Below are 21,498 nucleotides of genomic sequence, written 5' to 3' on the forward strand. Positions count from 1 at the left end.
CTCCAGGATCACCACCTGAGCCGAAGGCAGATGCTCAACCACTGAGCCACCCAAATGCCCAAAAATTCTAAATCTTTTTTTTTTAAGATTTTATTTATTTATTCATGAGAGACACACACAGAGAGAGAAAGGCAGAGACACAGGCAGAGGGAGAAGCAGGCTCCATGCAGGGAGCCCAATGTGGAACTCCATCCCAGGACTCCAGGATCACACCCTGGGCCAAAGGCAGGTGCTAAACCGCTGAGCCACACCCAGAGATCCCCATAAGAATTCTAAATCTTGACATTTGAAAATGTGCTGACTTTCTAATGGAAACCCCAAACGAAAAGGTAGATCAACTAAAGTCAACAATAACTGCACTTAGCTTCCTCACCTATTACTAGTTGGAGAAGACGATTTGGATATTAGTATTCACTCAACCATTTATATACACTAAGACTCAAAATAAATCCCATCACTGGAATTATTTTATCTGCTAGTAATGGATTTGATATCTTGTTTCATATAGTTGGTATACAGAAATTAAAATGTTAAACAGGGGATCCCTGGGTGGTGCAACGGTTTAGCGCCTGCCTTTGGCCCAGGGCGCGATCCTGGAGACCTGGGATCGAATCCCACGTCGGGCTCCCTGCATGGAGCCTGCTTCTCCCTCTGCCTGTGTCTCTGCCTCTCTCTCTCACTGTGTGCCTATCATAAATAAATAAAAATAAAAAAAAAAAATAATAAAATGTTAAACAAATTAAGCAGTGATTACCATTTCTCTCTCCAAAGCTATATTAAGCTATATTCAGTTGCACTAATATAATTTAGTTGGATGATAATAAAGAAGGCAGTAGGAGATAGCAAGAAGTTTGCATACACGAAATGTAAAAAATAATTGTGGAGAGGGACTATAATGGTTGTAGGTAAAAGTCTATATATTTGGAGCCAGTTGCTGTCATTTGTTACTCTTAATTTATAAATCTGTAAGAAAGCATCAAAATCAATTCAATTCAGTCTTAATGAGACAGCTCTAGCAGGAGCCCATTCACTATACCTGTTCTAATTAGCATGAATATGTCCTCCATGTCAAATCTGACAATACATTTAACTAAATTAATGTTAATCCCATAACACAGGATCATATTTGAGTCAGCAGCTCTAAAACAGAATTTGCATATTGATATTTTGATAATGAAGAGCAAATGAGCTCAGGGCTGGAAAAGAACTGGATTGTGATTGTTTCCTCCAAAAGGGAGACTGAGACTCAAGGTGAGAAAGTGAGACTCAGAGGCTTGGTCAGGGCCCAGAGCTGAGAAGTGCCTGGAAAGCACAGCGTTGGTGCATGTGTGCACCCAGCTAGTCACCCCCCTGCCATCTCCTGAGAGACGCTGGGAGTCCTGCATCACCGTGTAAAACTAAATGGAAGTCAGATGATTTCCCACCTCAATTATTGATGATGAAGAGCATTTGTTAAGATTCCCAAACAGAAGACCTCAGGTACCCCCGTGGAGGTTATTAAGTATAATTCTTGCTTTTTAATTGCCAGTTAGGCTAAAATTACTACCTCTTCAAGATTTATATGAAGATAATTTGGAGATTTAGTTTGGGGTGGATGTCAACACAGACACTAACTGACCCTAATTCACATGTATTCCAAAAGTAATATGAAGGATAAGAGAGGAGAAAAATATGACAAATTAGAACCCAAACAACCAAAAACTAAAGGAGCTGCTGGAAAGACGCTGTCAGCTAATTCCCTACCTTAGCTCTAAAATGTTCAGTATGTCCCTCACAAAAAACTAGGATGATTAACTTTCAATTTATGCCTAGAAACATGTACTCCAGCCTGGCTGGCACTAGAGATATTGACATGGGTAAGAACAGTCCCACTTTGAACTGGCATGACTTTAAAACATCTCAGTGTTGGGCTGGCATCTCTCCTGTTTTCATTTCCCAAAAGCTGGAAGCATGGGGAGCTGGATTTGAGTGCTCCTGCCCAAGCCAGCGGCCCCACATTGCTAAACCTTCTCTGCCATAAAATGTGGAGGCTGAACTCCTTCAGGAGAGTACCCACATTTGTTCATGTGAGACCCTTCTCTTTTCAGAGGAAAGCTTACACTTTAGTGGCAGTGTGCTGGGGAAGGGGTGAAGGAAGGGGTCAGGCCCGCTGCTCCCTAGAGGAGGGTGAATGATCCAGGACCCTGAAGAGTGACGAGCTCAGGCCTGGATTATCACCCAGGGGCTCCAGCCTCTGAGTCCACTAACAACAGCAATGATAGGTAACGTTTTGTGGGTCCTTCTGGCATGCTGGACCCCAGTCACATTCAACTCTTGAAATGCACTCTTTTAATCTTTCCAATGACCTGCAATATTTCACTAAAATTACCATTACACCATGCTCTGAAGCTCTGATCGTGGCAAAAGTTCACCTTCCCTCAACTAAACCCATTCTTCAGGTGGCAGTAATCAACAATTTTAAAAAAACAAGTGAAAAAACTTCCTTTTATTAAATGGCGAAGAGTGCTTACCCCATAAGACTAATCTCAGGATTTAATGAGGATATGAGGTATCTAATATAGGGCCATGATGGGCATAGTAAGGAAATAAATGTGGGTTTTTTTTTAAGTCTATCATGATTGTGCTCCATCTAGCTACAGCATTTCTTTTAAGATTATATTTATTTTTTATTTTTTTTAAGTTTTATTTATTTATGATAGTCACAGAGAGAGAGAGAGAGAGAGAGAGAGAGGCAGAGACACAGGCAGAGGGAGAAGCAGGCTCCATGCACCAGGAGCCCGACGTGGGACTTGATCCTGGGTCTCCAGGATCGCGCCCTGGGCCAAAGGCAGGCGCCAAACCGCTGTGCCACCCAGGGATCCCAAGATTATATTTATTTGAAAGAGAGAAAGCCAAAGACAAGCATGAGTGGCAAGCATGAGTGGAGGGGGTTGGGAGCAGAGGGAGAGGAGAAGCAGACTTTCCTCTGAGCAGGGAGTCTGATATGGGACTCAATCCCAGGACTCTGGAATCATGACCTGAGCTGAAGGCAGACGCTTTACTGACTGAGCCACCTAGGCACCCTAGCTACAAAATTTTAAGGGCCAGATTTATTACATTAAAAACTTCTCTGCTAGATGACTGTGGATTAATGATTCACTTTAAAAGCAGACACAGGCAAAAAAAAAAAAAAAAAACAAAAACTAGCACAGATTACATATACTATATACTTTCATTTCTATGAAATGTTAGCAAAGGTACTTATAACTAGTCTACAGTGGTAGGAAGCAGATTATTTATTTATTTATTTATTTATTTATTTATTTAGAGTGCACGTGGCTGGGGTGGGGTTGGGGGTGTAGGGGAGGGGAGGGAGAAACAGAGAGAGAAGGTGAGAGAAACTCAAGCGGACTCCCTGCTGAGTGTGGAGCCCAATGCGGGGCACTTGATCTCATAACCCCGGACTGTGATTGTTTCCCCCAAAAGGGAGAACTGAGCAGAAACTGAGAATCAGTTGATCTTAGTTTCCACAGGCACCCGGGAGATAACTTGTATCCTGACTGAGGGGGTGGATACATAGGTATATACACTTGTTAAAACTCACTGAATTGTACACTTAAAATTGATTCACTTTGTTGTATGTAAATTATCTCAATAAAAGTGATTGAGGAAAAGGGTAGTTCCAAGGTAAAAAAGCAAGCACAAAATTCTACAACTGGATGTTTAACCAAGTCTCTTTTCTTGCATGCTCTCATTGGGACTTACTAAATCACTATTGTGGGCTGAACTGTGTTCCTCAAATATTCTTTTGTTGAAGTCCTAACCTCTGGTACCTCAGAATGTGACCTTATTTGGAGAGGATCATTGCAGATATAATTTGTTAAGATGAGGTTATAATGGAGTAGGGTGCACCTTAATCCAATATGACTGGATTGTGTCATATAGGACTTGTATTCTTACAAAAAGGAGAAACCTGCACATGGGAAGAATGTTATGTGACCATGAAGGCAGAGATCAGGGTGATGCTTCTACAAGCCAAGGACTGCCAGAGATGGCCAGCAAACCACTGGGAGCAAGGACAGGCGAACAGATACTCTCTCACAGCTCTCAGAAGGAGCCAAATCAGCTGACACCCTGATCTTGGATTTCTGGCCTCTGGGACTGTGAAACAATAAATTTCTGTCTTTAAAGCCACTTAGTCTGTGGTACTTTCTTATCGGTAGCCCTAGGAAACTAATACAAAAGAGTTCATCTTTTTTCCTTCAGTTACATTAGGACTGGACAGTTTAGCCAACTATAATTTTTTCAAGTTTCCCATTAATCAATTCTTGAGGACATCTATCCCCAAGACAGAGTCCATCAAACTTTGCTGAACTCTGTGGAACTCATGAAGTAACAATAAATGTATTTTCTAAACACTTACCGTGTGCCAGATACTGTGCCAAGTGCTTTGTGAGCCAACTCATTTAATCCCTGCCACGATCGTAAAGAATTAATATAACATCATTTTCAAAGAGAGAGAAACTGAGGTTTATAGAGGTTAACTAATCAGACCAAGTCACAATGCCCGTAAGTGGCCAAGACCTAAAGTAGATTTCAGGCATTTCCTGCAGTGCCATGTATGCTGCTCCATGAATCTGAAAACAGCATTAGTGGCTGAAAGCCATGTGTATAACTTTTACAGTTTCTGTATTAGAGCTAAAATTATTTTAAAGAATACAAGTAAATTTACGGGTATGTATTTTTTTAAAAGCTCCTCAAAAATTGTACTTTTTTCTTTCTTTTCTTTTTTTTAAAGATTTTATTTTATTATTTATTCATGAGAGACAGAGAGAGAGAGAGAGGCAGAGACACAGGCAGAGGGAGAAGCAGGCTCATGCAGGGAGCCTGATGTGGGACTCGATCCCGGGACTCCAGGATCATGCCCTGGGCTGAAGGTAGGTGCTAAACCGCTGAGCCACCCAGGGATTCCCTACTTTTTTCATAGTAATATCACAGCCTTGTGTTTCCTAAAATATTGTGAGAAGCAGTAGTGAGAGATATTATCAGGTGGGGGAAGATGGCAAGTTAATGATCAAATAAATATATGAAACATCAAGGTAAACAGATTTCTTTATTTGGGCTTCCAACTTGATGGGACTGTACCCTAAATTTCCCTGACTGGGAACCCTATGTTTTTATTTTATTTTTTATTTTCTTAAAGGTTTATTTATTTTAGAGAGAGAGAGAGACAGAGCATAAGAGCAGAGTGAGGGGCAGAGGGAGAGAGAGAGAGAGAAATCTCAAGCCGACTCTCCCCTGAACACAGAACCGGACTTGAGGCTTGATCCTAGGACCCTGAGATCATGACCTGAGCCGAAATCAAGAGTTGGATGCTTAACTGACTGAGCCACCCAGGTGACCCAATGTTTTTATTTTTTTCAGAGGGGGGGAGGGGCGGAGGGAGAGGGAAAGAGCATCTTAAGCAGGCTCCACACCTAGCACAGAGTCTGAAGCAGGGTTAGCTCAATCTCATGATTCTGAGCTCATGACCTGAGCCAAAATCAAGAGCTGGATGCTTAACCAACTGAACCACCTAGGTGCCCCACCTCTATGTTTTTAGACACCTATTATTGCAGGACTTGTGTTTCCCCTCACTTTGGGGAAAGTCAATGGTGTACAATGATTTACTCTCTGTTTAAACTAGCCATGGATTTATTTGCCTATTACAAGACTCAACAGTTTCATTCTAGAATATGGATAGTAATCAAAGTTTCACTATCTCAAAGGGTTGCTGCAAGGGTTAAATTAGGCAATATCCATGAAAGGACATTAAAATGGAAAAAAATCATAAACCTAAGGCAAGTTTTGTATAGTTCTGTGAAAAATCTTACTGTTTAGCACAGTTTTTGAGTTTGGAAAAATAGTGGTGGGGAGCTTCCTTTAATCTGTTGACTACTCTCTGCTCATTTAAGAAAAGCTTCTAGCATTTTGGAAAACTCATGTTGCAAGGATTAAAGTTTAGGTGATCAAACACTGGCTGTCGCCATTCAGAACCACTCCCGGGTCCCAGAGTCTGGACACACTCACCAGAAAACCCTGCCAGTACTAGTGGATTCAAGCAGAGAACAGATTGCAACCTGCAGTTCAGGAACACCCTGAACCAAAAGGATTCAGTCCAGGAGTGGCTCTGGGGTGGGGTAGTGAGGTGTCAACTAAGGAGCTTCTCAGCTGTGACCCAGGGCTTCTAATGCAAATGCCTTGAGACCACAAGCTTGGGCATCCAGCCCCTGCCCATTCAGGAGGTGCATCCAGGAACCCACCTGGAGCTGAAGTGCTCACTCTGACAACTAGAGTAGGATGCTGGCCGCCTCCCCTGCACAGACTGTCTGCTTTCCATCAGGGGGGCCTGCCTGCTGACTGGGGACAGTTCCCAGGACCACAGATGACCACCCTCACTCCTGGCCTCATCTGCTTACCAGGGATGCCAAGATGAAGACACCCACAAGCAACCCAATCACTTTCAGGCTTCAGTGAGAGAAGAAAAGATTCCAAAGGATTCCCCTAGAGTATATACAATGAGAATACTCAAGGTCCCATTTTATTTCCAAAACATTCTCTCTACAGACAGAATTGGCTTCATTTAATAGTACATATGATTTTTAATTTTCCCTTAGCAAGGATCTATACTATTTGCAAGTCCCCAAATTCACTCGTGCTCAGAGATCGATATCCTCGTGACATCCCATCTTCTATGCTGTCCTATTCTTACCAAACCTTGGGGCAGCTACCATATACTCAAGGATTTAAGAACATTCTGCCTTCCAAAAATCATAAGGAATGCATGCAAAGTATCTGAATATGTATACTGAATGTTTGAATCCATAAGCATTCATCAGAAAATGTAACAGTGGTTGTCTCTAGGGAGTCAAAAGTAGAGGCAAGGTTCCTTTTAATGGTATATTCAAATTTTTTTTAACATGCATGTGTTAAATTAGAAAATATTTTCAAATCAGAAAAATCTGGGGCACCTGGGTAGCTCCAGTTGGGCATCCAATTCTCAATTTTGGCTTGGGTCATGGATCACGGCCTGCAATGGGCTCCCTGGTGGACATGGATTCTGCTTCTTAGGATTCATTCTCATTCTCTCTCTCTCTCCCTCTCCCTCTTCCCCTCCTCCCAGCTCCTGCATGTGAACTTGAGCTCTCTGTCGTCGCTCAACAGAAAAGAAAAATCTAAAGGCACAAAACCACATATGCCCTTCCAGGGCTCTTTGTTACAGCCACAACTTTTATTCCTCCTCTGACACAATGCCTTGATTACACTGCCTGGTAAACTGCACTCAAAAAGGTCCTCTAGAAAGAATGCTAAATATCAAGGGTTCATGCCCCTAAAATCTCTCCCAGAAAACCCAGCCAATACCAGCCAACAATCTCCAGCACTTTCCTTTGATGAGTCCAGCAAAGGGCAGAATTATCCAAACACCAACCTGAAAAATCTTGGCTTATTTCTGGTGGCACCTGGCTGGTTCAGGCAGTTAACTGTCCGACTCCTGATTTCAGCTCAGGTCATGATCTCAGGGTTTTGAGATCCAGCCCCATATTGGCGTGGAGTCTTGCTCCTGCCTCTCTCGCTGTTCCTCCCTGTGCAAATGTAGGGGCGCTTTCTCTCTTAAATAAAATAAATAAATAAATAAATAATAAAAATCTTTAAAAAAAAAATCTTGGCTTATTTTTGGTAATGAAACTCTTTTTCTACCAGTAAGGGTGTCTCAGAAGGCCTAAGGGGTTAAGAGGAAGATACCTGCACTGGGTGCTTCAGCACACCAGGACTATGCTAGGTGTGGTACACATGCCCCTCTGTGAGGCAGGGCTGCCAGTACTGTTAAAATGTAGTTAAGAGATTAAGGCAACCTGCTTCAGGCTTCAGACAAACTCTAATACACTAGGTCTGGTATGTCCTGTGATCTGCTTTGTGTCTGGAGCTGAATTCTGGGATATGATTCCCTGGTATGAGCTAGTGTCCCAACTCCCCACTGCCCTCCGTGAGGTCCGACCAACTGGTCTACCTCATTCCCTTCTCTGAACCCCAGAGTTCCACTGAACTGGCTTGGTATTTCCCAAAGATTTTCCAAAACTTTTGCAGGAGCTGTTCCCTCTGCCTGGATTGCTCTTCCCAGGGTGGGCCCCTTCATGCCTTGAGACTTCTTTCCAGAAGGCCACATCTAAGCAGCCCCACTCCCCCAAACCACCTGTCATGTCCCTGTGTTTCCATTCTCTGTAGAACACTTACTACTATACAATATTTCCTTGTTATTACCTATTTCCCTTTTGTCCCTGTCATTCATTCTTCCTGGAATGTAAACTCCAGAAGGCCTGGGCCCTTGTCAGTTTGCGGGACAGCACCTTTTCCAGGGCATACACAGCACCTGGGGTGGGTGTTTAAGGGAGAGATAGGCAAATTATTTAGATATCTCTAAGCCCCTACCCTCAGGGCTCAGCCTTCAGTTTACACAATCCTGTGGGGCAGGAGACCAGTCTTTACCAGCAATTAACCCTGAGTGGGGAAAAAAAAATCTGAAAATGCACAAAATTGTGAGAAGAGACCAGCAAGGAGGCATCCCTGCCTTGACATTTGCCGGTACCTGGGAAGGAAGGAGATGTTGTCTCAAATGCACCCACAAACCTCCCTGGACTTCAATTCATGAACTTCAGGAAATCTGGGGCATCCTTCCAGCTCTGTGAGGCTGTGGTCTACATCCGTGTTCTGAACAGTGGGACACACATCACTGTGGAGATGCAGGGTTATTTCAGGTGGTACCCGGACGACTACTTTGTCATTTCTAAATAGTTACAAGTGTTTTTTAGTAAGTATTAGAAAATATAGCCAGCACATCAAACCTGTGATTTCATGCCTACTTTCATTTGGGATGAGGGTAAAAACAGTCAATAGATAAATACTAGGTAAATACGAATACTGGTGAAATGAGAAAAAAGGTGCACGGTGAAGTCCAGAAAGGGGTGCCTGCTTTACTCCTGTCTCTGCCAAGGCATCCAGAAGGACTCCGAAAAGGAGGAGACGCTGGATAAAGGCTTGGTAATGGGGAACACTAGGTGTGGGTAAAGCTGATGTGGAAGGTGGCCCTTCCCAGAAGAATTGGTCTTTTCAATCCGACCTACCCCACACCTTTAAGGGATCTTTCCCAACCACTTTCAAACAGGAGAGTTTACAATGGCCAGTTTCCCTGGCTTTAAAGCAACCTATTTTCGTATTTTCGGTAGGGAGTAGCTGTGAGTAAACAGCAAAGTCTAGAATGCTAATGATTTAACCCCTTAATCCCCAAACTACCTTTCTCCGTCTTTCTTTTAAAGTCCCTGCTGAGAACACTGTTGTTAGTACCTTTAAGAGCCACAGCTTTCCCTTCTCGGCTCTTTAGGAACAGAAATCTACTCTGCAACACCCAGGAGGGGGCCAAATACAAATACAAAGAACACAGGCTCAGCTGACTGCCCCGCAGGGATTTGGGAGGCAAGGGTCAAGGGCGGGTCTGCTTCCCCTCCAGCCCTCTGCCAAAGAAGAAAAGAAAAAAAAAAGCTTCTGTTGAAATGTTAACTACAGAGAGTTTAAATGGGGGGTGGGGAGGAAGGAATACTGACGGAGAGAGGAAAAAAGCTGGAATTAGACTTCTTATTGCTTTAAAGTTGTAATTCCAGGTCAGTGGCTGAATTTTTCTGTTGTATACAAAAGTGCTTAAATCAAATCAAAGTTGTTATTATCAGGGTTCTATCGAGATCTTCAGAAAGGAGGAAGGTGAAAAACAAATTTTTATGTTTACTATGGAAGAGGATTACTGCAAGCAAACAAGTACAGAAATCGAGGGGAGGGGGGCACCTGGGTGGCTCAGTGGTTGGGCATCTGCCTTCCCTGGAGTCCTGGGATCAAGTCCCACATCAGGCTCCTCACGGAGAGCCTGCTTCTCTCCTTATGTCTCTGCCTCTCCCTCTCCCTCTCTCTCTCTCTCTCTGTCTTTCATGAATAAATAAACGAAATCTAAAACAACAACAACAACAACAACAACAACAAAAACCAGAAAGGAAGAAATAGAGGGGAGGGGGAGACGAACAGGTGAAGCACAGAGGGTTTTTAGGGCAGTGAAAGTACTCTGTGTGATACAACAGGGTGGAAGCATGTCCCTGTAGAATGTGGAACCCCAAGAATAAACACAAATGTAAAATAAGGGAGTTTGGGTGCCAAGGAGGTATCATTGTGGGCGTCATCAATTGTAACAACGTATCATTGGGGTACGGGGAGGTTGGCTGTCGGGGTATGCTACTTAGGGCCAGGCTGTATACGGGTACTTTCTGGATTTTCTGCTTAATTTTGTTGGGAACCCAAAACTGCTCTAGAAAATAAAGTTTATTAAGAAAAAAATAAGTTGAAAAAATTATACTTGCTGCAAAAAACTATTTTTTTTTCTCCCAGAAAAAGCCAGAAAATTAAAGCCCTTTTCTTTGAGCATCTACTTTATTCAGGCCCAATTCAGACTGGAGTCTAAAAATTGTCTCTGCATACCTGCAGGATACTTAAAATCCATTAAGGTGAATGCTAATGAATTCCCCAAAACTCAAGACCCAGTCAGTTGGGTGTATACAAGGCAACGCATAAGTTGCCTCCCTGGTCTGAGAAACATTTTCATACAGTGTTTCTATTTTATCTTAGCATTTCTTTCAATAAAGTAGGGCTCTATCTTGAACTGGATCTTCTGCTTTGTCAATTACTCCACTCAAATACAAAAGATAAAAGATGTTCATATTCTGCTAGGTGAATGAGGGCTGTCCTTTAAGTGGGGAGATGCATCCCCTCACTGACCAGGAGTTCAGACTCTTCAGGGAGCACGCTGGGGGGCTGGCAGAGGAGGGGTCTCTGAGTGCTAGTGAGGGAGGTAGGCTACTGTGTCTTAGTAGTCTAACCTGGGTCAGTCTCTTTCATCGGGGATTTTAGAAAAGTACATAAAAGAATTAACAAAACAACCCAAAGCCAGCCATGCCACCCATCCTCTGGATCTTGCCACCCTGCAGGCCCTCTTGCTCCCTACGGACTCCTTTCCATCAACATGTAAACATGTTTGGGTCTCTTCCATCTTAAAAAACATACAAAATTGGGCAGCCCGGGTAGCTCAGCTGTTTAGCGCTGCCTCCAGCCCAGGGCCTGATCCTGGAGACCCTGGATCGAGTCCCACATCGGGCTCCCCTTGCATGGAGCCTGCTTCTCCCTCTGCCTCTCTCTCTCTCAGTCTGGGTCTCTCATGAATAAATAAATAAAATCTTTTAAAAAAATACCAAATCTGTCCCTTCAACTCCAGTCCCAACTCTCCTGCAGTCAAGCAGAGAAGAGGTGGCTGGTTCTCTCTCTTGGCTTCTCACTGTGCCCTCAGATCACTCAAGCATGTCTTCTGCTTGCCACCCACAAAACTACTCTGCTAAGACCACTAATGGGCTCCCTGTAGAGAAGCCAGAGCCGGACTCCCAGGTGCCATCTTATTTGAAATCTCAGCTGCATTAACAAAATCGACCACTCCACCAGCTCCTGATCCACTATGCCCTACAAGTTCCTTGGGGCTCCGTGCCAGCAACCCCTTCTCTGCTCTGCCTGGGAACATCTGAGTGTCTTGGGGCTGCCTTCTCTCACTACAATTTCTTTCCACACAACACAATCCACCCTAGGTGGCTTCAATTATTATCTATAAGCCAATGAACTTCCGAGTTTTGCCCTCCAGCCCAGACTTTTGCCAGACCTGTTATCTACCTCCTTATCCAACATTCCCACTTGGTTATCCCAGGAGCCTCTCAGATTCAGTATCTCCAAAGCAGAATTCCCCCTTCTATTCCCCAGGGCTCCTTTGGCAGCAAGTGGGCCCTCTTCTGACACACAGCAGCAGCACAGAACCACCGTTTGCCTCGTCTATTACCTGAACTCCTCCTGCCTCACCCCCGCCAGTCTCGACACCATCTCATAGCTCTTAGGCATCAACACCTTGGTCCACCTTTGTTCTACTTTCTCTGCAATCCATGGTCCACATCTTAATTGGAGAGAACTTGTTTAAAAAAAAAAAAAAGTAAGTTGGACTGTGTCCTCCTTTGCTTAAAACATATCCAATAACTAACTGCCCAGGCCATAGAAAAGGTCTGAAACCTTTAACATGACCTAGACATAAGGGCCTTGTTGAGAATGCTCTAGCTTTCTCTCTCACCACCTCGCCATCCTCTCTATACTCAAAGCCCACATTTCCTTTCAGTCCCAGGATATTCTGGAATGTTCCATGCTCTTTCCTGCCTCACGGCCTTTGCACATGCATTTCCATCTCTGTCTACCATGTCTCTCAGATCAAAATCCTTCTTCCCTTCTCTATTCTCTCTGAACCCCCTTGAAGTGAAAATAAAGAGTAAAGGCTAAAGAACAACCAAGAGTTAACAGACCAGTGGGGAAAAAAAGTACTAAGGAAAAGGAAAAACAGACAGGTGGGTTTATATCTTTTTATTAACTGTACTTGATCCTCTCAGACCATTCTTTAAATTTAAAAGAAACTATAACCCAAGGAGGTTGTGCCTAAAACCAGAACAGACACAAATTCCCCAATGATATTAAAGAACCTTGAGAGGACTGATTTTATTTTCTGTAGCTGTGGACAATCAAAAAAGGCATCTGGAATCCATGAGCAAATCTCATAAAAGTAAAATGGGGTTAGCGGCAACAGTCGATATTTCCTAACACGATATATGTATGACATGTCTTAATATTAATAGAATTAACACTATGAAAGCAAAAAAAAAAAAAAAAAAAAAAAACAACCCACTAAATAACCACAAAACCCAAGGTAGCTAGCCCAGACAGCAAAACACAGATCAAAAGTGAACAGATTTCTTCTCCCTAAACCCAAACTAAAACACTGCCCCCGTAAAGTTGGAGTTCCCTGAGAAATTCTACATTTTACACTCTCAACTCTATAATGTGAGCAAATACAATAGATTGCATGATTCTGTGAAATCAAATGTGTGCCTTCGTAAAAGCGTTTCTCTTAGCTGTTATGGGGGGTTGGAGCTTGAGCCTGGGAGAAACAGGGGAAATGAGGGAGATGGGGAAAGGATAAAAGGAAAGACAAGACAGTCTGAGTAGGCCTGTAGGAGAGAGGGGAACACTGGTCCCTACTTAAAACACAGAGGAAGAGGCTGACGTCTAGGTCTGGTGACCTCGGCAAAGTCCATCTTAGTCCCTCCCTCGTCCCCAGAGTGCACAACCTTGCTGATCAGACCCACACATCTGTGAGGACAGCCCTGCTCCTACCACCAGTTACCCTGGGTGGTGAGTCATTTGGGTATAAGGGATTCCCATGGTGTGCCAAGAAATCAATAGAAGAGAGCAAATTAAATTTGGAACATATGAAACAGAACTTGTCCTAATCTCCAGGGTCACTGTCTCAACCATCTGATGCTCAGAGCATAGCATGGTGGAGGCACACGGTAGATGTGCAAGAAATGTTTAAGGAAAAGTAGGTCTGTTTTCTAATGTGTAATTGGAGGGATGTGTTGTTTCTAACCTGCACAGCTAAAGAATTCATTTTCATTTCTTCAAATGAAGGTGAAATATTTAAATCCTTTCTGCTCAAAGCTATGAAGGCAAAGATTATTAATTAACCTTAAAATGTTCACATAAAACAGTTTCATTCATTTCTACGAATGTTTTTGAGCACATAAAATGTGCCATCCACTATACCAGTTGTGGTAAATAATACAGCAATGAGTGAAAAGGCAATGTCCCAGGAATGGACGTTATCGAAAGAGTAAAACAAATAAAAATTATGAAAATATTAACTCTCACTTTTAAAAGTATTCAACCATTAGTATTTGAAGGGCTACTCTGCATATGGCAAATAAAGATAAAATAACCCGAAATCAATTAGAAAATTTCAACCACAGGTTGAAATACAGTTAAGTCAGATACATGACTTTCTTTATACATCATGTTAGGTTGAATATTGTAAAAAAAAGATATATATATATATATACACATACTTAAAACACATAAATCCCCAAAACAGAAATGGCAACAGACACGATCAGTATGCCAAGGTATGTTTAAACAGACCAACCTGATACTGGAATTCACATCAAAGAGTAATGAAGGCTCTAAAAGAAAATTTCCCTCAGTGCATTTAAACTGCGATCTAATTTATAAACATGCGATTTGTAAAAATTTGATTTGCAGACATTCTTGCCAGGATAGGATAGTAGGAAGGGATTAAGGGGAAGGAAGTCTAAAGGTCACCTGACCAGGTGTTCCTGTAATAGTTGGCTTATTGAGAAGGGCTTCTCGTAAATTGGTTTAGGTGAGTTAGCTGATTAACAGCCAGTGAGGTTAGGACACAGTTTAGTTTAACCAGCAGCTGTGCCAGCTCATCTCTCATTCTCAGGTGCTAATCCCAGGATTCCTTAGCATCACAAATATGGACTAAGGCTTTAACAAACAAGCGCCCACCTGTGTTAATATTTTCTTTTGATTCCATCCATAACACCTAAGCTGCTTTCTTTTGCAGGATGGGGAAAAAACACAGATTTCCTGACAGACCTATTTGGAGAGGAAGTCCAGGGGAGTGTGTACCCCAAAGAAGAAAGACCTTAGCCCCTCAGCAGCTAATGCTGCACTGGGTGGCGCGGAAGAACCATGCCCTACACAAGTATTAACTCAGTTAAGTCTGAAGCAATCATGTCGGAAAGGTTGCAAGTAATCTAGCAAGTGAGGAGACGGAGGCTCTGTGACCAGGAAAGAGATTCTGAGCCTGTAAATCAGGACTAATTCCTGACTCTAGCTCAGATTCTGCTACTCAATCTCTCTGGGCCTCCATTTCCTCACCCTACCTAACAAATTGAGGTGGTCAGAGGTGTTATGCCCTCTGAGCTCTTAAGAAATGAACCATGCTGACACCCGGGCTATAGCTTACTGTCCTGTCCTGTCCCTAATTATCTCGTTAGGGAAACTTCAAGTCTCGCTCATCCCACAGCAAGCATCTTAACCTGGAAGAATGATTGAGGCCAGTCACAGCTCCATCTGCCCTGGGTTCATGCCTCATCCATGATCAGGTTCACACAAGCAGCCAGTATGTGTGGTCTGCTTCTGTATGGGTGGGAGCCAACTGATGGAGGTGGGGGGGATCAGAAGGAAGGAGTAGCCACCCAGTCACTTCGGTCTGCTAAAGATAGTTTCTTTAGTTTTAAAGTCACTCCAATTTGAATGCCAAGTCCACGAGAAATGAGACCTCTGTCTTGCTCTTCACTGGGTTGTCAGTGACTAGCACACACTAGGTGCTCAATAAATATGTATTGAATAAATGGACGAGTGAGAGACCCAGAATCCAGTCCTGAATTCACTATGGACTGTCTGTCCTTCCTGGGGCAGGCTATTAATCTCTTTGGCCTATAAGACTGTTGTGGGGATTAGATGGAATAATGAGCACTGAGTATTTACTGGAACATGTTGTTCATATATATTAGCAATTTGATCGACCATGGGGATGAATTCTTCAGGAATGAGAGGCATAGCCCTAACACCAAACAATGCACTCAATGCTAACGATCTAGTATATAACTTCATGACGTAGTGTTTACTGACTTCATTCCTAAACAGGTTGGTATAGACGAAATTAAGAGTAAAATGTGAATTATTTCATGATTTATGACAGTTGAGTATTTTATTTGTCAAGCAGGAAAAGAGAGTTAAGAGAATGACATAATCTCTCTCAAATTAGCACTTTAACACAAAGAGTGTCACTGTTCTATGTAATACATTGCCAGAAAGTTTCATACTCTTTATTGCATCTGGATGAGATCTTTTCTGGTTGTAAAGTGGCCACGAGAATGTTTTTTAAACTATTAAAAAAAAAAAAAAAAACAGCGCTGCAATTTATCCTATGGTCATATGTATTATTTTTAAGACAGAAGTTTAAAAGATGCTATTTCTATATTCTATAGGATCAAGATACTTGTGTATTCAAACAAATTTAGAATATGCTTTACTGGTATCAGTATGTTCTCATGAAAAACTATAAAAGAAAAAAAAAGAACACTATGAAAGAGATCAGTTTCTATAAACTCCATCCTTATAATTAGGAAAAAACAAATGGTATGCTTTTTAATGAGATGGATAATTTTATTGAACACTGAGGACTTATACTGCCATATTTATGTCATCTCAACTTTGCTGCTTAAAACCTACTTAAAAGTTAGTCCAAAATTAATCCTTTAAACATTTTCTATAAAGTATGTTTAAATTTTCCTCTTCATAATATAAATAAGAGAATAAAAGCTTGAGAGTTTATTTTTATACTTCAGTGAATTACACACTGGCTCAAAAAGGAATATGTAGGTAGACTATAGTAACCACCTCCCTCTGAACTGTACAGGTTTTATGATGCACCATCTGGTAATCATTATTTTATTCTTAGCATAGATGTGGGTTCTCTAATTGGGTTTTTTTTTTGCATGCTTACGTTCTTTCACCTGTGTTTATAAATATTTTGTGATTTTTTTGGAGGGGAGATCTTCAGTCTTAGCTTTAAAAGAGGATACTGAGGGGGCACCTGGCTGGCTCACTTGGTATAGCACGTGACCCTTCATCTCAGGGTCCTAAGTTTGAGCCCCACAATGGGTGTGGAGATTATTTAAAAAATAAACTCTTGAGGTGCTTGGGTGGCTGAGTCGGTTAAATGTCTGACTCTTGATTTCAGCTCAGGTCTCGAACTTAGAGTTGTGAGTTCAAGTCCCACATGGGACTCCATACTGGGCGTGGAGCCTACTTTTTAAAAAAGTCTTAAAAAAGAGAACACTGAGGATCAACTATAAATTATAACCATCTCTCTACTTTTCCTCTAGCCTGTCAATAACCTCTAACCAACATAATTTTTAACAAAGAATTGTTATTGAGCCCATACTATGGGCTTTTACTACTCACAGTATTCCTATTATCTTCCTCTAACAGAAGAGAAACTAAGTAACTTGCCCAAGGCCATTCAGGGTAATTCTTCTCCTACCTCTAACTTGGTCTATCCTTTGGTTAGTCTGATTAGAACTGATACAGAGTGTTAAAGATTTGCTCCAAATTTCCTGTAAGACTGGAGGTAGCTTTGCTACTTACCTCCCCTTCCCTTTTCTTTTTCCTGCATCTCTTCCTTGGTTTCCTTTTTGCTCCTGGGTCACCAAAGTGTCCTTTATCCCTGTTATTGGTTGTCACCAACAAATGGGCCACATGTCAGTCGCTGATACTTCCCTGAGATCTTCTTGCAGTATGAAGTCAGGTGACCCCAGACGGACAGAATCTGTCTCACTCGCCTGTTCCGGCTGGACAAGACCTGCCTGCCAAGAGCAGCGGCAAGGGAAAAGCCTCTGTGGGAAGGTCTGTTATCCCGTGCCAAGAGGTAAACCCTTGCCCCATAAAGCACCTTAGTATTATTAAACATTTTCTATTTGTCAGGCACTTTATAGTCATTTTTATTGTTCTTTTTACTAGTCATAACTCTGCATCAGAACTGGGCTCACTTTTTCTTTTAATTAAGTGGTCTGAGCAAATGGGAAAGAGTGAAGGACTTTGGGGCGGGGTGCAAGTCCTCAACCTCTGCAGAGAATAGCGAGAGGCCAGCAGAGCCCACAACCTGCCCCAGTAGCAGGCCTGACAGGGAGCCACCAGCCCTCAACCATCACACACAGGGCTCCACAGGAGGTCCCCAAATCAACCCAACTACAGCTTTCAGCCACTGTCGTCTTGACTGCGTGCTGACATTTGGAAGACTGGGCCATTCTATTTCACCCTAATCCAGAATGTTCCCTTTATTTTCCTGCAACTCCAAAAGCACAAAAATCACATTAACATTTTTTTAGTTTTGGGATCCCTGGGTGGCTCAGCAGTTCATTGCCTGCCTTCAGCTCAGGGTGTGGTCCTGGAGTCCCGGGATTGAGTCCCGCATCGGGCTCCCTGTGTGGAGCCTCCTTCTCCCTCTGCCTGTGTCTCTGCCTCTCTCTCTCTGTCTCATGAATAAATAAATAAAATCTTTAAAAAAAAATTCTTTTAGTTTTTAAAAGACACATCCAGGGGCTCCTGGGTGGCTCAGTCGGTTAACCATCTGCCTTCAGGTCGGGTCATGATCTCGAGGGCCTGGTCCTGGTATCAAGCCCCTCCACAGGCTGCCTCCTCAGTGAGGAGTCTGATTTTCCCTCTGCCCCCACCTCTCCCAACCCTTGCTCCTGCTGTCTCTCTCAAATAAATCTTTTTAAAAAGATAAAAAAAAAAGACACATCCATGTGCACACTTGTGGTTCAGTGTCCTTTTACTTTTCTTCAGTGCTATGTACCTGCTGCACCACTTTTATAACTTTAGTTATAAATTATTCCCAAAAAAGTACCAGTGTAGAAGAGGTCTGGACCTGGGGTTGGAATCAGAACCTTATCTTTGCTCCTCCATAGCGAGGTGAACTTGAGAAAGTCTCTAACCTCTCTGAGGGTCAGTTTTTCCCACCTGCAGAATGGGTTTAAGGACCTATCCAACCCCTTCAGCTTGCTTGTGGGTAGACTATCACAGAACATGCCTCATGATCAGGGTTTATTCTCCATGTTCCTTGTCTGCCTTTGCCACAAGACTATGAGTGAGTCCTCTAAGGACAAGGACTTCATCTGTTTCCCACCATCTACCTAACCCAATCCCTGACTCTAGAAAGCGCCCTTTGCAGCCTCCTTACAATGGAGTCCCATACAAGAGAGTCCTTTGCAAATGGTTAAAGCACTATTCACAAGTACCTCAGTATAACCAATTGTTCATAGTATGGTCCCACAGTCCTGAGATGTGAAAGAAATAATGCTGGGCACCAAAGGAGCCAGGATTCGTAGTGACTGGAAAAGCGATAATTAAAATGTAAACTATGAAAAAGTATCAGTTCTGAATTTCTTTGGGTTATTACACGAATACTTAACTTTAAAATACATGGTTTAACAACTGGGTGAACATTTAGAGGGGCTGATATGTGGTGAAATGTGGTACCTTCCTTCGTGCTGGGACATCTAAAATAGCCATGTTCTCAATGTGATAGCAAAGAAAAGGCTTAAATTTTGACAAGACAAGATTTTATTTTTTCCAAGTTTTCACATTCTCCTTATACACTTTCAGGATTTCAGTGTTTAGTCTTTCAGTTTCATTAGGCCATCTTCAGTCTCATTTCTTAGACAGTGATACATACCATTTACTCTCCAAGGTTTACTTGTGAATAGTAATTAAATGAGGCAAGACCTTCTTCCTCTCCCAACTAGTCCTTCCTTTTGACTTTACCTGGGTATTGCCATTCTGGTTTTTCTAGTGTCTTAACTATTTTTAAGTTATTCCTTACCTCCAAATTCCCACCTTGCACACAGTAAGTGCTCAATAAATGCTTTTTATAAATAAATGCTATTTTGAGAGTTTTTCTGTATTCTCCTTCACCTTGACTTTTTTCACTCATCTTCCAAAAGGTACTAAAGCATATCACTTAGATGGTAGTTAAATGCAAGGATGGAATCTATGACCCCATGATCCTCTTCATAAGTCCAAAAAAAAAAGCAATTAGAAAAACATACCTGGAAACTCATCACTCTTCTTTCCCCTTATGAGATGATCCAGAAAACATGAAATCACCAGCATTATGAATATCCCATCATTATATGTTGGCAAATTGAACTTAAATAAAAAATTAAAAAAAAGAATATCCCATCATTTATTATAAAAAACTAACATGTAAATGAACACTGAGTTGGGAAGGAAAAGAAAACAAAGCTACCTCAATCAGTTTTCTAATATTCTGTTATACTTTTATTTAGTTCCATGTGTTTCTACAGCAACATGATTTTAAACTGCTACCTCAATCCAATGCAAAATAAACATCTGCACGTCTTTTCTTCCTGGAGTAAAAAACAATGAGATATTTGTTCATGACAGAAGAAGATATCTAAAATTTATTTAGATATAATTGTCAGAAAGAATGTCATAAAACAGAAGCCAACATTCCAGATGAGCTGGCTTACTAAAATTAACAGATATATTTATTAACTAACAGAATTAATACAATTCTAAAAGCCCACAAAAGTATCCCTATAAGGACTGTGGTGGCTGAATACTGAATAATTGAAGGGCAAACTAAATTAGGGGTAATGAATCCCTGCATCATCTTATCAATCATTTCTATTTTATAAGAGCACTTTGTCAAACTTAAAACACATCATAAGAGGTCATTAATTGGTCAGGAATACTGCATCAAAACACCACCAATTACCCTGATTTTGCTCTGTTCAAAACACGTATTATTACATCTCAACTTTAAGTGAAATGTCTATTGATTTATATAATCTCCAGGGCAGAAGTCAAGTTTTAGATTATAGTCCATTCATGCATTAAGGAAATGTGAATACCACAACATAGGATCTAGCCAAATATAAGCCCTACTTCTAGAATAATGGGAGTTATTACTATAACGACCTTCCTAATGCTGTCAAAACTCCTGGGTTTCGATCATTCCTGGAATCCTAAACCATTCCAAATAAAATTCAATCTCTTGTGAAAAGCTGTTGATCTCATTCTAAGCTAACTTTTGCAAATCTGATGGAGTCTGGGCATCAATTAAGCCCTTCGGGGAACTCTCCCTAACTCCTTCAGCACTTGAAAATTTCCAGGGCTTTGGAAAGAGAAATAGGAGCACTCTGCAGAATGAACCTACAAAGTGTAGTGATCAATCTTACCCGGGGCTACAGTGTATGCAAATCTTAAAAAGCAGAGGACAGAATAACAGGCTTTGGGGTAAAGCATCCACAGGGATGGGATGGGCTTTCTTTTTCCTTTTTTTTTTTTTTTTTTTAAGTTTTATTTATTTAAGTAATCTCTACAGCCCATGTGGGGCTCAAACTCATGACCCAAGATCAAGAGTCGCACTTTCTTCCGACTGGGTCCACCAAGCGCCCCAAAGGCTTTCTGAGGTAAGTGAGAGACAGGAGGGCCCTGGTGAGCCACAGTGCAAGAGGCTGCCTGGAGACTTCCTGGCTCCTAGGAGAGCAGAGCAACTGCTATCCGCAGGAGTGTAGGCATGCCCCATGAGAAGATACAGCAGAGGCCCCGCACAGCACCCACACAAGCTTTTCACCAGGGAAAACTGAAGTCTCAGACTGGGACTCTAACACCAAGATCAGCAGTTTTCCAAAAGTACGACATCCTGTGCTAAGATAACAAAATGATGGAAAGGCTTTCAGCACTTCTCAAATAGTAATTCCCTTTACACTGGTGACCCTGCAAGTAGGTGTGACCGCGTTCCCCCTGACCAAGGAGGAAAGGGAAATACAGGGAAACTCTGGGCAAGACCTGAAATGGTCCAGGGGGTCTGGCACTGGCATCTGTTCTTAACTGCTATAAGACGGGGCTTCTCAAGAGGCTACTGTAGTCTCCAGGTCCACAGAAGGCTGGGGGACCCCCACACAGTGAGAAAGA

General features: G+C 42.1%; 1 protein-coding gene across 4 annotated transcripts in view; it reads right to left on the reverse strand.

Annotated features, from left to right (window-relative positions):
* The window catches only part of KCTD1 (potassium channel tetramerization domain containing 1), a 183,932-nt gene that overhangs the window by 62,808 nt on the left and 99,626 nt on the right, over window positions 1–21,498 (reverse strand). The window contains exon 1 of one of the 4 annotated variants that reach the window (XM_072829104.1): window positions 14,105–14,218. The exons of the other annotated variants lie outside the window; for them this stretch is intronic. The gene's annotated coding sequence lies outside the window, so the exon portion shown is untranslated. Of the gene's footprint in view, window positions 1–14,104; window positions 14,219–21,498 lie in introns of those variants that run through there. 4 annotated transcript variants of the gene reach the window in all.

Source organism: Canis lupus, chromosome 6, assembly GCF_048164855.1.
Source record: "Canis lupus baileyi chromosome 6, mCanLup2.hap1, whole genome shotgun sequence".
NCBI lineage: Eukaryota > Metazoa > Chordata > Mammalia > Carnivora > Canidae > Canis > Canis lupus.